The sequence below is a fragment of the Rattus norvegicus genome, chromosome 19, assembly GCF_036323735.1.
Source record: "Rattus norvegicus strain BN/NHsdMcwi chromosome 19, GRCr8, whole genome shotgun sequence".
NCBI lineage: Eukaryota > Metazoa > Chordata > Mammalia > Rodentia > Muridae > Rattus > Rattus norvegicus.
Genome location: NC_086037.1, coordinates 16341132 through 16357312, shown reverse-complemented (window position 1 = coordinate 16357312; position 16181 = coordinate 16341132). Strand labels below are relative to the sequence as shown.

The window sequence follows — 16181 nt, the reverse complement described above, 5'->3', positions numbered from 1 at the left end:
GAACACACATCTCCTGAGATCTCTCTATTTAATTGGAGGTGATCCTGTCCACCTAATACAGCACCTCATGTGGAATAACAAAAGCCACCTGCAGGAGCTGTGGTGATGACTCACAGGGTAGAGCATCTGCTGCTCTCTCAGAAGAACCACATGGACACTAACAATTGGGTAAAGTGTGTCAGTGATTACATCATAAAGTGTGTGTCCGAGGAACAGCCACATTCTCCACACAAAAGACACTGTCACACTGAATACCCCTTGGTGACTTTGAATTCACTTATTAGCCCAGGATCCATGGAACATGCAGAGATCCATCTCCAGCTGTCATTTCTAAGTCCACAGGAGGGGACAGAACCCTTGAGTAAGAATGATGGTCTTAAGAGTCAAGAGATAGAATTCAATTTTTATTCATTACAAATACATTTTTACAACAAAACAGGATTAAAATGAATAAAAATATTTAAAAATATTTGAAAGTAAAAATAGTAACAAGAACATATAAATATGAAACAACAAAAAGAAAACTTCAATTAAAATCATAACAAAAATATTTCTAAAAGCTATTCTTAACGAACATTTAGAAGCACAGACGTATTGCTGTTTCTCCTCTAGCACACATAATGAAAGGCGGTCCCCCAAGTTGTCTCTCAAGTGCTGTTTTCTGAGAAGAAAGTAAGACCTCAATCAGTCAGGCTGGCTTAGTGGTATATAAATTTAGGGTCTCTAAGAAATGACAAAAAAACTCAGAGGATGAATACTCATCCAAAAAATGTTGTTACCATTCAGGATGTTGGTCATCAGGGACTCCTGAGAAAGCAACTTATTCTTCAGGAAGCTCTCTTACTGGGGTGTGTCCAATTCCAGCTCTCTTGCACTTTCTGAGACCTGGGAGAGGAAGGCAGTTTTTCAGACATTGATTTGGTGGGGAAATGCAAGCCAGCTGTCAGAATGCTGCCTTCTACCACCTCAGTTCTATTGGACAGTCGACATGGACATTTTAAGTGATATCATTGTTGCTAACTCTGTGGGCAGGGCACAATCTCCAGAGAGCCTCACAGTAATGTGGGCTGCCAATATGGGACCCAGACTTATACCAGTGCAAACCAAGAACAGGGCAATGGCAAGAGACCTCATCGGGTTGCAGGAAGAAAGGAGATGTCCATATGTCACCAAGGTTAAAGCCAATGACAAGTACTAATTTGACATTTGCACTTGGTTCTTATCCCAAAGGTGCTTCCTACACAAGAGATCACATGACCACAGAGTGTCATTTGTCAAACCACCAAGAAATTGTTCAAAACTCTACATAGGATCCAATGTATCACATGGATATGCAATAATATGACATGTTATTCATCTGTCACCATTTCTAGACTGCAGCTTCAAAAAGAGCAGCAAAATATGCTTGCACAATAATTCAGTTTCTGAAAAGTGGTTAACGTCCCAGAATACTTGTGCATAGGCAGAGCAATGAACAATTCCATTACATGAGGTGGTTGGCTGGTTGTGAGTGTAAATTAGAAAGGTTACGGTAAGAGAAGCAAAGATGTATCAAATTGGCAAATTTTATCAGATATTGTTAAGCTAACATGTCCCTAGCTGATAATGCTGGTTCTGGCCGTTGATGGTCTTTATCTTTCTTGTTGAAGTCAACCAAATATTTCTGGTTCAGTGCACAATCAAGATGTACCTCCTTGTTCTCCTGCTTCAGTGGGACCAACTTCTTCCTACATGTGTTCTCCATCAGGAGCTGGCTGAGCAGGTTTCTGGAAATACAGTCTGCATAGTAAGATCATGCTGGCCCTTTCTCCCATTCCTACTCCCAAGTCCCACTAACTCTACCAGGTCCCAGATACCCATGAAGACTTAATAAAATGCATCTTGATACATATAAGGCTGCTGCACAAACCATAAAGAGTTAATTCGGGGAAGAATAAATTGTTTGCTTGGCCTGAAACCAATTAGTGTCCACACCTCTGAGAAAGAACATGGATATACAACTATCCATGAAAGCCCAATGCATGGGGGCAACATCAATTAGTACTGGGCCAACACCCTCAAAAGAGGTCAGTAGAACCAAGGGAAGGTCATGCTAACCATGTGGTCCACGCACTGAGTTTTGTAAAACCTGGTGTGACACCACAGGTCCAGGTCAGCCTAATAACCTTCTGCTGACTTCAATCAGTACTGTTCTCTCTAGAGCCTTCTGAAGATGCCTAGACAATCCTGGGATGAGTAACAGTCTTTTATGGAACTGAAAACTGAGTCCTAATGACCCTGGCACACTGATGGGTAAATAGCACAAGAGATAGAACCAGAGCTGAAGACCGTCCAATCCAGAACAAAGAAAGTCAGAAATGGCCATTCCACAAGTGATAGCCTTTCTGACCAGGACTTACCTAGAGAAGGTAATCTCCTTCTTCAGCTTATGGTTGTTCTCATGGACCTCAGTGTTCTCCATCTCTAAGTTGTGCAGAATTGACATGACCGCATCCTCCATTCTCTCCAGGTCTTCATAATATGGATTTGGCCTGAAGTGTGGCCTGGCCCGAAATGATAGAATACAATGAATATCGGCATTTAGGAATATATGAACTCAGGGTGGGTCCTATATTACCCCAGGCTGCTGCCTGGATCTTCCAGCACTCAGTCCCCTGCCTAGCAAGTACAGAGACTCACCATAAACTCACTGCAATTACAATCTTGCAAAGCCACCAGCTGTCAAGGGCTTTGCAAATGCACACTGGGCACTCACTCTCCCTGACTTTATCCCTGAATTCTTCATTCAGACCACAAGTTCTGCTTTTAAATAAATGGAAGTAGATGAGTCCATTTTCAATCTCACTCCTCAGGAAGGGTCAGGTTCTGAATCTCCACTATACGGGAGGTGAGGTTTAGCACAGGGTGGTTAGGGAGGCACAGCTTTCTAGAACCCAAAACCTTAATAGGATAAGAAGGTGACCTTGCAGACCCAGGAATGAAACAAGAGCATTTGGAGCAATTCATACCTGTTCTTCATGGATCTCTCTGTCAGAAACCTCAGGCGATCTCTCGGGTCATTTCTCTCCTCGGTAATGAGCTGCAGCTCTTTAATCAGCCTCTCCTTTTCCTCATGGCCTGATTCTTGTTTAGTTCAGGGCCAGGGGATGATGTTTCTCTCCCAATGTCTGTAGGTAGAAGAACACAAGTGAACCTGCATTGGGAGAATGCATAGAGTGTTCATAGACCTCAGTGAGGCCTAAACAGGAAAACAAGCCTGGAACCCAGTGTCACTGCTAGGCGATTGGTCTATGCTTAAGAGACCTCCTCAGGGGATCTCAGTTCTCCCACTACTCTATAGAGACCAAGAGACGTAAGCAGCCAGGTGTTCCCTATGCCGGACATCACGTGCTTACATGTACCACGGAGATGGCTTCTCCAGGATTATTATCAGCTGAACAGGGTACAGCTTGGTTTCAGGACCCTCACCCCTGTGGCTTCAGAACTCAGATGATAAATTCACCATCCACAAAACTTGAGTGATTGGAGACACTCAGATGTCCTACCCTGATACTCTAAGCCAACAACTTTGGATTTAAAACGCATTTCCAGGGAGGATATGTTCAACAGACTTATCAGTGTCCCTATGTGAAATACCAAATGCCCCAGAATTGCGAATACGTTACAGGCTGAATCTTGGTCTACACGTTCAAAATAGTTTTGGTATTGTAGAAAAAATTTTGTAACATACAACCTCTAATATATAAAGCAAACGATGACCCTGCCAGTTAGAAGAAATCAGAGAATGTCTAAGAACATAAGGTTATTGCCTGGAGCACAATCTCTCCCTATTACTACTGTCAGATACCCACTGTATTTAAAGAAGCAATGATAGTGAAATACATTGCTGCCCTGTCTAAACTCAGAAAAGGTGGACCCTCCATGACTACTGATGGTGTTATTATATCAATGTAACAGAATAAATGAACTGAAAAGTAAAGACCAGAAGTTCACAGTTTAATAGCATTGGCCTTACCATATCCTCCCAGTGGGGATGGGGAAACTAAAGTTCTGAAATCCTTGACTTTAAGGAATTGTGATATTCATGGAAATTCAATTACTTTTCAGATGCTCCAGTTGCTGTGGCCCATTGCTAGAAAGGTCAGCTTAAGCCTGCAGCCACCCTGGCAGGAAGCTCAAAATACACTGCCCAGAACTTACTGAACATTCCCCAGAAGTGCTGTCTTTGCCCATCATTACTTTGAGACGAAAGGCTAAACTCCTTCACTCTAGTCTCTCCACAATCGACGTTCCCCCTCCCAAAACGCTTGCGAAGACGGGAAAACATGTCTTAGCTTGTAACTGCCAGACTCAGACTGAGAGAAACTAGGGCACAGGTTGTCACTACAACACTGGTGACATCACAGAGGATGCCAGAACTCTCTAGGAGACAATAGAATGTCCAAGAAGGGACAGCAGATGTCATGGGGAGCAGACTTTGCCTCCCTGCTAATGTTCTCCCTGTACTGAGCATAAGCAGAGGTGCCCTTTCCAGGAGACTTTCCTGGGGAGAGCCACTGAGCATCTCCTGCTTCCAAAGCCAAATTTTCCTCAAGGCTTGATTATAAAAAACCTTAGTAATCCCTATGCATCTAAATTAATGTTTCCTGTCAAATCTTGCCCAAAAAAATGTCTCATCATAACTCAAATTGTCCTCATTCACCAATGTTAGCCATTAAACTTCCTGAGATTTCACACCAGATTGAATATGCAGTCAAAAGTTCTCCTGTCTCATTCTGTACAGGTGCTTTATATCACATCAAGAAATAGTCTGCATGGTAGGTTACAACATGCGTGTGTTAGGGGAACACTCATGAAATCATGTGCTTAGCAATCGACAATTGCCAGAAAATTCCTTAGGTGAAAGAGTTGAAGTCTTTATGGTGCTAGGAAAAGTGTGGAGACCAGTTGGCAGAGGAAAATGCAATATTGGAGACTCCAGTGAAGGGAACCTCATGCTGCTTGTGGGGTTCTGCTCTTTGCACCAATGTCGCCAAAGGAGCACTGCTCACAGGCCTGAGTAAGATATACCATGAGCTTTTATCGGAAAAATAAAATACACAAGAGATATAGGGGGTGCACAGAAACGTCTAAAATGAGGCTATAAACATCATTAAGTGGATAGAGCAAGGTCCCAGCACCTGTACACTGGGAAATGGCCACCCCACCAAACACAAAAGCATCTATTATAGTAAAAAATGAATACTTTATAGAATGCACCCACTAACACTGATTGATCACATCCGTAGTTCAAATTTTGGGGGCAAATTCATGGCCTTAACTATCTTTGTCTCAACTTATATAGCAAAAAATAAGAAAGAATGAGAAAAGAAAAAGGCAAAACTAAAAGCTCAAGCTTCTCATATGAGGATTGCAGGAAGTGTTATATGGGAGTCAGTTCTGATTAGGCCATTTTAGACAGAACAGTGCATAGTGACCCTTAATGTGATGGGCCCTATATAAAGCTTTTTGCAATATTGGAATTTTAACAAACCTCATCCAGAACGTACGGAAGAGGCAAAGATGTGATCACCATGTCCTTACTCTGTTCCAGGTTATTTTTCTGCATCCTTGATTGTCAGGCATATAAGAGCAACAATCTGAAATAGCTGGTAGACATGGAAAAACATGGCTAAAACTATAGTTGTGGGTTACACACCTCAACTGTGAAAGGCTAATGCTGTCTGCACAGTCCTTCGAGGCCACTCTTATAAGCCTATTTATTACAAAGTGAAAGGAGGTTTATCTGAGCTCAAAGTGATCCTGACCAGCCAGGTAGAGGGCAACATGTGATACTTGAGACCCTGTTTTAAACCAGCCCAGAAATCCACACTTCATTCAAAGCATCATCTGTGAATTCTTGATTATTTACCATTCTCTCCCTACCAGTCGTTCTGTTTGGAATGGTAGAAAACAACGGGAACTGATCTTTCTATTTTAAGGACCTTGATCTCTCTTTTTTTAGGTCCACATTAAGAGTGCATACAAATGGACATCACCATCTGAACATCTTAGTATTATCTACTCTGTATATATAGCATAATACTGTGCCTATGAAAGTCTTAAGCTTCCTTGAGTGTAGTTGCCCCATCAAGAAGTGTGAAGTTCTGAGTTCAAACCCCAGTGATGCTTTAAAGGGACTAGAAGAAAGCCATCAGAGATACTCCACTTCTTTGTCCTTAGATTAAATCAAGTTGACACAATGTGAACCTGGTGGACTATTTAACCATGCATCTTTCTCCCAACCCCACTTCCACGAGTTCAGTCCAGGGCAGAATTCATCCCCCACCATCCTAGATATTTCTTTGTATATTTCTACAAGAGCCAGGTTTCTTTTTTTAATAGAATTAGTTGTAGTCAATCAACTGCTGCCCTATGTGAGAAATGATTAGTATCTATTGCAACTTAGCACACTGTATTTGTGTATACAAGTACATTATTGGAAATCCAGCATTACTGAGGGATTGGAAACCAGTGCTGTGGCCTTGCCTTTCTGTGCCTAGTCCTGGCTCACAGACAGCAGGGGGCAGACCTTGAGTTCCTCTTCAGGGACAGAGTGATGTTGAATGGGCACTGAGCAGGCAGAGAAACACAGCTGAGGCAGCTCCTTTCAGTTATCAAACACATCATCTCCTTCCCATCTTAAGGGCTACTGCTGAGGTCTTGCCCCCATACCTACCTTAATAGCAGCGAATTTGTTACACAGCAGCCAGCTCTTTCCTATTGTTCTGTAATACGCCTCCACATCATGGATGCCAAGAAAAACACTAACAAAGAACAAAAAACTCTGACGTTGAACTGTGTGGTGCTGGTCACATACCCTGTTATGTTCTGTATGTTATGAGGTTTGTTAATCTTAACAAGTTCCCCAAGTGTATTCTTCACATAGGACCCAATAGATTCAAGGAAAATTGGAACAATTATGTGTAAAATGGCCTGAGTCAGGGCCCATAGACCGAAGCATTTCCAGCACTTGTGCATGAGCCCATGTGGATTTTGCAATGAGCAGGGCCTAACAATGTCCAGTACACAGTTGTGAGCTGTTGCTCTGGTTGAACTGTATTGGTGTGTGCATTAATAAACTACACCTATTTAAAATAATTCAGTGTCCTGTGGTTTGAATCCAGACCCCTTGACACCAAATCTTCCCTTCTGCAGCACTTGGGAAAAAGGCTAAGTTTAGGAAAGGTGACGTCTTTTCATAAGTTATGTGACAAGAGGGATGGTGAATGGTCCCTTGTGATAAGAATCAAGGTTTCCTCTGTGGTATTTAGGTCTATACTGGCCCTGTGCAACAGCTTCAAGAACCCATTTCTGATTTTCCTTGGGATTCCCGTGATGATGCACTCAGACATGATTGGAAACAACCAAAACGGTGGTCAGACTTGATTTATAAAATGTAGGTAACATTGCAAACTTATGTTGTAGGATATTTGATCATATTGTCATCCACAATATTGTGTTATTTACTTAGAAAAATACCTTCTGACTGTGTAGTTCAGTACTAGCACCAATATTTAACCCTAGAGCTATTTTTGTTTCTTTGTTTGTTTTTTGTTTTTGTTTTTGGATGAACAAGTACTTTCCTATTTTGTGGCCCAGCCCTAGCTCTTACTTCTTTGCACAGTCATAGAGAGCCCTCAAACATATACTCAGACAAAGCCAGGGGAGTGTATAAAAGGGCCTAAGGCAATACCACATAATGACATTGAAAGTGGGCTCTCTTCTTGATCCACGCCTCCAGCTCTCCTGACATCTACATGAATTATAACTCCTAATGCAGTGTAAATGATGTCTGCGCTATTGCTGAAGGAATCATGAGAATAACAACTGTAAACATTCCACCATGGATAGAATTTGTGGAAAGAGGTGACTGGCAGCCAACAAGAGGGCTCTACAGTTAAAGGGGCTTGCTGTCAAGTCTGATGAGCTTGACTCAATCCCCAGGACCCACGTGGTAAAAGGGAGAGAACCAAGGGCCAAGCTGTCCTCTGGCTTCCACTCATGTCTTACATGTATGTGAGTATATATGTATATGTCTGTATGTACGTGTGGATATGAATGTGTGTATGCATGTATGTGTATACGTGTATATGTATATGTGTGTATATGTCTGTCTCTATGTATGTATAGGTGTATTTGTATGTGTGTATATGTATTGTATGTGTGTATATGTGTGTATGTATATGTGTATGTGTGTATGCATGTATGTGTGTATGTGTGTATGTGTGTGTATGTGTGTGTGTGTATGTGTGTATGCATGTAGGTGTGTATATGTGTGTGTGTGAGCATGAATGTGTATAGTCATGTATATGCATGTGTTTTCATGTATGTGTATTCGTGTATATGTACGAATGTATGTGTGTATGTGTATGTATGGACACACAAACACCATAACATAAACATAAAACATAAAAAGCTCCTTGGAGTATTCACCGTGCCTGGATAAGTGGTGACCATGTCGGGGAAACACATGTCCATGTAAGCACACCTGTTCACATGCGCTGAGCAATGCCCAGCCTGGTCTTGAGCTCACTACCTGCCCAACGATGAGTTTCTGCCCACCTGGTCTTCTCAGAGCCAGGCGACGATTGTTCCTGCCATTCCAGTTCTGTTCCAGTTTCTCATGCCACAAACCTTCTAGCTTGAATCTCACCTACTGATGCAGGAACCTAACAGCCTCCAACCCAGTGAAGTAAGTAAACTTCTTCCTGACATCCTCAGGCTTGGTGTCCCCCATGAGTCACAGGGAGGAAGGATGGCATGCACCAAGGAGAAGGGCCATGGGCAAGGAAGACAGGATCATAAGTCAGTCATCCCTGACACCAGCAAAGTGTGTGCTTCAGAGCTGGCTCTGCTCACTCTTGTCCCAGTGGCAGGACTTAAGAGTGGTGCATACCTGTCACCCAGCGCTCAGAGACGTCTGAGGCATGAGAACCAGGAGTTCATGGCCATCGTAACTAATGGTGAGATCAAAGCCAGCCTGGGCTGCATGAGACTCAGTCTCAAAGCAGGCAAGGAGGAACTTGCTATATTTGAGCAAGGAAGCTGCCATCCTCCTGGGTTCTAAACATTCACTGCAATACAGAAAGATGCTAGGGCTAGTGTGGCAGAAAGTAGGAGACAGAGAAGCCAGGTTAACCCTCACTAATCTTCTCATGCTGTGTGAGCAATGAGGAGAGGGTGCCCTATACACTGTGGACAGGATGGTCTCTCAGACAGTTCAGAAAGCCATGGAGGACTCCAGCAATTCTCCACTTGGGTGTCACTTGAGTCTTATATGTGTGTGTTTACAAGCCAAAATATAAGATCCATAGGTGACTGTGTGAATTCAACATGGCACAGCCATGTGCTGGAATATTATTCAGCCTTACATAGGATTCAGATTCTGACCCTTGAACAGGAATGAGAATGGTAGCCATTCTCCTAAGTCAGACCTCCAGGCAGTGCAAAGACAAACTAACACTGTATGACACCACTGACTGATGGCTGCAGTGTCACCAGTTATATAAAGACAGAAAGCAGGAAGGTCTACAGAGCTCCAGGGGTGACATGGAGTGGGGAGGTTGGAGGGTAGGTGTGTAAGTGGGACTGAGCCTCAGAGGAGTCAGACATGGCTGCAGAATATGCATGTGGCTCCTCCCATACCTGTGGGTGCTGCCTCCTCAGAAAGGCACATACAGCAAAAGAAAGGACCAGAGGGGACTGGCTCTGACCACTTGTAGACACACACAAATGACGTGGCAGAATGTGCACACTGCTGCCTTGCTGCAGGAGCAGTTGAACATCCAGAAGGGTTGAAAGAGGCTGGAAGGGCTGAGCATGGCACTGAGTTCAAGGACATAGCTTTAGGTCCTGAGGAACCTACGGTGCCCAGGCCCCATCCTGCTGATACTGAGGGACACAGCTGACATTCAGGGTGATGGCTGGGCTGGGCTGGGGAATAGGTGTCCACTCTCACCTGCTCCAGCTTGAAGATGTGCTGGGTGAAGTAGGACTGCAACTGCTTGTTGGTGTAGTTGATGCAAATCTGCTCGAAGCTTTTCTGTTCAATGTCCTAAAATCTGAATATGGCCAAGACACCAATGGGCAAGCACTGGGAGATGAGCTGTGGTTATAGCCGGGGCCTCCTGGGAAGACCAGCCTTCCTGAGAGGAGTTGCAGAAGAGGGGGTGTGTTTTCCTGACCTGTTTGGTACCCAGTGTTTTTTTGCCAAGGGTTCCTTTATTACTTCTTGATGGAACCAGGCCTGCACATATCCAGTAAGCATTGGGGTGGAACCTGGGCTTGGTGCCCACATGCTGGCATCGCTGAGGGTGAAGTCTAGCCTATCACACTTCCAGACACCGAGTGCAGATGCCTGGGTTCCTATAGAATGGCGGTTCTTACCCTTCCTAACACTGTGACTCTTTATTTCAGTTCCTCATGTCGTTGTCATCCCAACATAAACTTATTGGAGAGCTACTTCATAAGTGTCACTTTGTTACTGTGAGGAACTGTAATGTAAATGTCTGGTGTGCAGGAGCTCTGATACAGAACCCACAGATTGAGAGCAGCTGCTGTAGAGGATCAAAGTCCTCTGCCAGCCCTGGTGTTTGCAGAGATCCCCTGGGTTCCTGGACTCCATGGCTTTTCCCAAGGACAGGGTTTATTCTTTGCCATCTCAGGGCCCGGGACCTCACAGAAACAGCCTCTCCCATGTCCTCTTATTGAGGAGAGCGTGGTTGGTCCTCAGCACAATCCAGTCAAATAGGGCGCTGTATAGACACTTGGCCAGGGGTCTCCTGCAGTTATGGCCTCTGGACAGAGGGGTTTCTTACCTGGGGTGGGGCAACCATGCCAGGTACAGGCAGTGATGCTCAGAGTCAAGACCTAGTTTTGTCTTATTTTCACAGACAAAGTTGTTCAGGCTGGCCTCGAACTTGCCGTGTAGCCAAGGATAATTAAACAACTGATCCTACTGCCTCTACCCCCCATGGCCTGGCATTGCAGATGAGTGTCACCAGAGCTGGCTTGTCACAGGTGCTATACGGCTCTAAGCCAGGGGCGTCATGCGCAGGTGTGTTATGACTGTGCCATCCCCACCCTGCAACCAGGGTTTTCACCTTTCTCCTGCTGAAGTCTGCTTAATCCTACCCTGGACCCAGGACACAGCAGCTGTAGGAGACTCAAAGCCTGGGGCTTCAGCTCAGCATGGGTGCACAGCATTGCATGCAGCCTACAGGGCTGTGAAAAAGCCAAGGAAGTGCTTCTCAGCTCACCCCCTGTAGGAGTGTCTAGTCCATCCTTCTCTCCATGGTCGCAGACATCTGCTTCCAACTGCCCGACATGTCCCTCTGGTTTTGACTTTCCTGGATGCCATGTCAATGACACCACACAGAGTGCTGCCTCTACTGGGGACACTCACACAACCTCTCTGGGGGACATCTGAGCCAAGCAGGGATTGGGTGCACTGCAGAGAGGTCAAGTCATGTCGTGAAGTACCTTATCCCACAAAGGCTCACTGTTCAGGGAGTTGACTGGAAAAGTAAGCTTATGCCCCTGGGCAGGGTCCCCATAGGGAGTGTCCCACACCCTGCTATCAGGTCTATTCCTGGTGCCATGCAAATTCAATTTGCAAGACCCAATGCTCTGGAAATGTCAAGAGCTAATGGAAATGTACCAGGAAGTGCACACCATAGCAAAGGGAGAGGATGGCATAGAGACCTATGCTATGGGTTAAGGGGCACGTAAAGGCCACCTCGAGCACAGGGGTCAGTCACCTCTTTCACAAACAAGGCAAAGGTCAATGCTCTCAGCCCTGGGAGCCTAAAGGGCTCTGTGGCTCCTAAGCCCTGCAGCTGCAGCCAGAAGCAGCACTGAACAGGATGTAAATACTGAGTATGGCGATGTCAATAAAACTTTATTTACAAAACCAAATTGGTGTTGGTGCTGGTGGTTGTGGTGGTGGTGCTGGTGGTTGTGGTGGTGGTGGTGGTGGTGGTGGTTGCGGACTGGTTCATTTCAAAGCATGCTGGAGTGGCATGGCCACTTAGCATCGGGAAACACAGAAAGGAATGCTACTGGACGCAGGGCTCCCAACACCCTAGATGTCGACCTATGGCACTGGAACAGGGTCCCTGAAGGTAAGTCTGGACAGTCAGATAAGGTAAGTACAATTTATTACAAGGAAATGGGACAAGATAAATCTTCTCTTCATCTCGCTATGCTTAAGCATCTTTAAAAGTGCAGGGAATTCATGTCTATCAGTCTGGTTTAGAAAAGTGTTTAGAGACAACAAGAGTAAACTCCTTGGTTCCCTGACGAGGGTTCCAGGGATTCTGATATCTGGGTCAAAGTGGAAGTTAAGGTGAAAAAGGCTGTCAGGCAGAGCAAAAAGATTCCAATTTCTGGTCTCTTTGGGCTGTAATTTTTACTGTGTTCAAGGCCATGAATGCAGACAGGGTAATAACGAATACAGAACAAGAAGCTAGAGCTTCATTAAGACAAAACGTAAGTAAAAGTTTTGCGCTCTGCACCACTGCCTGAAGCAGGTTTTTCTAAGTTGTTTCCCGAGGATGGCATGTTGACCATTAGATTCACAAGATATTAATGACGAATTCACCTGCCTTTTCTTTTCCTATAATTAGGCCAGCATCGATTCAAGGTGTGGCCCAACCGACTTATTATAAAGGATGATACTGGTTGGTTGAAAAAGGTAGTAGCTTTCTATGAACCATATATTAAGTTTTTATGTATATTAAAATTAACATTGGAAAGAACAATGGTAGGAGAGGAAGCTGGAGGACAACTGCTGCAAATGCTTGCTTTTGAAAATGCTAATGAAGAGTACAGGAGAGCATTATTACCTATAAAGGAGGCTGGGGATATTAATGCTTATATGAAGGCATGCAAGGGTATCTTTTCTGAAAATGGAAAGATGCATATTTGGCACGTATTAATCCAGATAGAGTTATTAAATTATATGTTTAAATACTCTTGAATATCCTACAGGCACTTTCGCTCAGGATGCGTTGCCTTTAGAATGGGTTTATATTAAATAAAACTTTAACCAAACATTAACAAATTTTGAGGAACAAATTTCTTTAATTATTCAGCAAGGCATACAAAGAGCTGTTACTCTGTGGGGATATGATTGTGCTGCTATTGTTTTCTCATTAAGCAAAAATAAAGTGGAATATTTAATGCAGACGTCTGAAGTTTTTCAATTACCCATGATTTCTTACACTAGAAATACTGAATTTCATTTTCCCCATAGTAAATTCTGGGATTGCTTAAGAAAACAAAAAAAAAATGTGATAAATACACTAATTTCTGTTGATCCATTACCATCTGCCCTCTACTTCAACTTGGTGAGACAGCTATTCTAACTCCAGCAGGAAGGCCTCAGGGAAGACAGTAAGAACTCGCAGGTGACCCCTTTTACTATTGAAACAGGGTCTTCCTATGGAGCCCAGAGTGGCTGTAGGGTCCTAATGCTCCTGCCTCACAGTGACTAGAATTCCAATCCACCCTCAAGAGCAGTTGATTGATTGCTAGATCAGACTAAGGACATGTGAGGCCCCAGGGTGCTAGGATTACCAGCGTCCTAGTAAGTTTCTCCAGCCTAAATTACAACCTGAGTTGGTGCTGCTATTTGGGACACCGCCTGATGCCCAGTGACATCACACCTTGGAACTCTTTGTCAAACATAAGCTGTTATGGGAATGAAGTACCCACACAATAAAAACTGGTCTGGATACTCCTAGGTGAAGAATCCCCTGTTGGAAATGCCTTGGACTGCAAAATTTTAAATTCTAGATCCTTCTGGCTTTTAGAAGATTTATAAATACAAAAAAAAAAAAAAAAAAAACAAAGATGGGCATAGTAATTTAAGCCTGTGAGCCCAGTCATGAGAAACTGAGTCAGAGTGATGGAAGACTGTAAGTTCCAGGGCAACCTGTGTTTCAAGAAAAAAAAAAAAAAAAAGCATGGTGAAGATTCCACTCAAGTGGAAACCAAAAGGGTTTCACATGGGCCCTGCCATCCACTGGTCAGCACTCTCATCACCACAGCCACAGGCAGACACTGGGGAACATTTCTCTCTTTGGGATGCAATCCACCCCATGATTCTATGTGAGGAATCCCCCAAAGGTTGCATCATGTGAGGGACCTAGAAAGTTCCATGATGGAGAATTTAGGAGTTTATAATTATGGATGATCTACAGCTGTAGCAAAGCCTTTTCCCAGCACATGGCAGCCCTAGGTTTGTCCTCAACAGTAAAAATAAAATCCCCCAAAATAATTCAAACAAAATGTCATGAAGCCTGCACCCTGACCAGTCTCCTCAAAAGTGCGCAGGAACCTGGGTCCACATATAGGACCCAGCACGGCCTCTGTGACCCGTGAGAAGGGATCTAATATGGGAATTAGTACAGTATGACTTATCCTTGTGGATACCTTTGGTGACAATAACCACCTGACCCCTGAAAACCCATCTACCTGGGGGGCTCAGCACTCATGTCACCCAAAAAGCCCAGATCCTAGGGCCAGCATGGGCAGGTGCTGAAGAAAATTTGTCTCTCATGAACATCAGTTGCTGCTCCTGACCTGACTCTATCCTCAGGAGACAATGTCACCCCAGAAAGTGTGGGTGTCAACGGCTCTTCCCAGGCCAAGCCTGGGATACTGCTTAATTCCACAATGCACAGCAGTGCTCACTCTAGAACTCTAAATGTTCTACAGCTGAAAGGGGTGGGTGCTCTGCTGGCCATACCCCTCCCCTGCAGTATTTAGTGCACTCAGAGTGGTGCTTCAGATGTGAGGGACTTCTTGAGGCTACTCCCATGGAGAATGGCAGATTCATCAGAACGGGGCACAGGGTGAGTTCAGAGCACAGCTGGGAGGAATTTAGGGATGCCAAGCCATGACTAAGACCAGATCCTGGGCTGACAGGCAGTTGAGCTGGAGAACTGGCATCCAAAGTGTGACTGCCTGAATTCCTCTTAGACCAAAAGCCCTGGATCTGAGCTACTTTGGTGCATTCTCCTGAGCAGGATCCCAGACACAGCTCAGAATTGGGGCTGTGCATGGACTTTGGTGCTGGCAGCAGGTGGCTTAGCCATAAAGTGCCGAGCTTTCCCATCTGTGCCCACTCAAACTCCTCTGTTTCATTTTAGGTGTGTTTGGTATAGTTTTGAGACAGGGTATCTTGTAGCAGCCCAACTCGCTTTGAGCAACAATGTAACATAAAAATAACCTTGAATTCAAGATCCTCCAACCCCTCTGTCCCAAGTCCTGGAATTAAGACCTCCAGCTGTGACCATTTTACTGCAGCATAGGATCCATCTGTATTAGAGTGAGCTTTGGAAATACTGGAGCTCCGACTGTTCCTTAGAATTCAGGTTTCCTTAATTCTTAGCAGGAGTTTTGTGATGATGCTGATGAGAGAGTCAGAAGTTACACTGGGAGAGGTAACAGTTCTGGCAGCCCTGAGTGCGCAGTGAAAGTCAAGACAGAAGCCTGCTGATTAGCACCTGAGTGAAAGTGGGAGGATTCAGAGTTCAAGAACAGACTCAGTTACATTCCTAAGACCATATTGCAACATTTTTGTTTCATTTTTGGCTTGTTTTCTTTGAGACAAGGTGTTAATATATAGCCCTGGCTGTCCTGGAACTCACAATGCGTCTACCTCCCAACGGACGGAATTAAAGGCATGTGCCAACATGCACTGTCACTAATTAATTTTTAATTAAGCATGCTGGCACAATCCAGTAATCCCAGTGCTTAAGAGGCCGAGGCAGGCAGATATCTGGCTTCCTGACAAGTCTGATCTACAGAGAGCATGTCAGAATAGCCAGGGCCAAACAGAGAAACCCTGTCTCAAAAAATAAACAACAAAATGAATTTGTTTTAAAGAAGAGAGGAACGATTTAACAGAGAATTAGAGGCCGAGATCCAAATGATATGGGCTAGTGCAGAGCCTAGCTTCTGAGATGAAAATGGACACCATGGGGTTAGGGTGGGGATTCTCATCTTGGACTGGGAGACAGAGGGTGACTTCAGGCATGGAAGGCTAGGTCAGTCATTAGTGAGGATTCTCAATCAAGAGGGTGTTGTAAGATCCAAAATGTGTGAGCAGTGTTCTGCATGAGACTAGAAGA

General features: G+C 44.4%; 1 long non-coding RNA gene across 1 annotated transcript; it reads right to left on the bottom strand.

Annotated features, from left to right (window-relative positions):
* Positions 1-393: 393 nt before the first annotated feature.
* Positions 394-4371, bottom strand: LOC134483391 (uncharacterized). Its single transcript, XR_010060255.1, has 5 exons — positions 4201-4371; positions 3009-3167; positions 2400-2543; positions 780-885; positions 394-661 (listed from the first exon to the last, which is right to left on the bottom strand). It is a non-coding gene; the product is annotated as an uncharacterized LOC134483391 (long non-coding RNA).
* Between the last annotated feature and the right edge of the window lie 11810 nt (positions 4372-16181).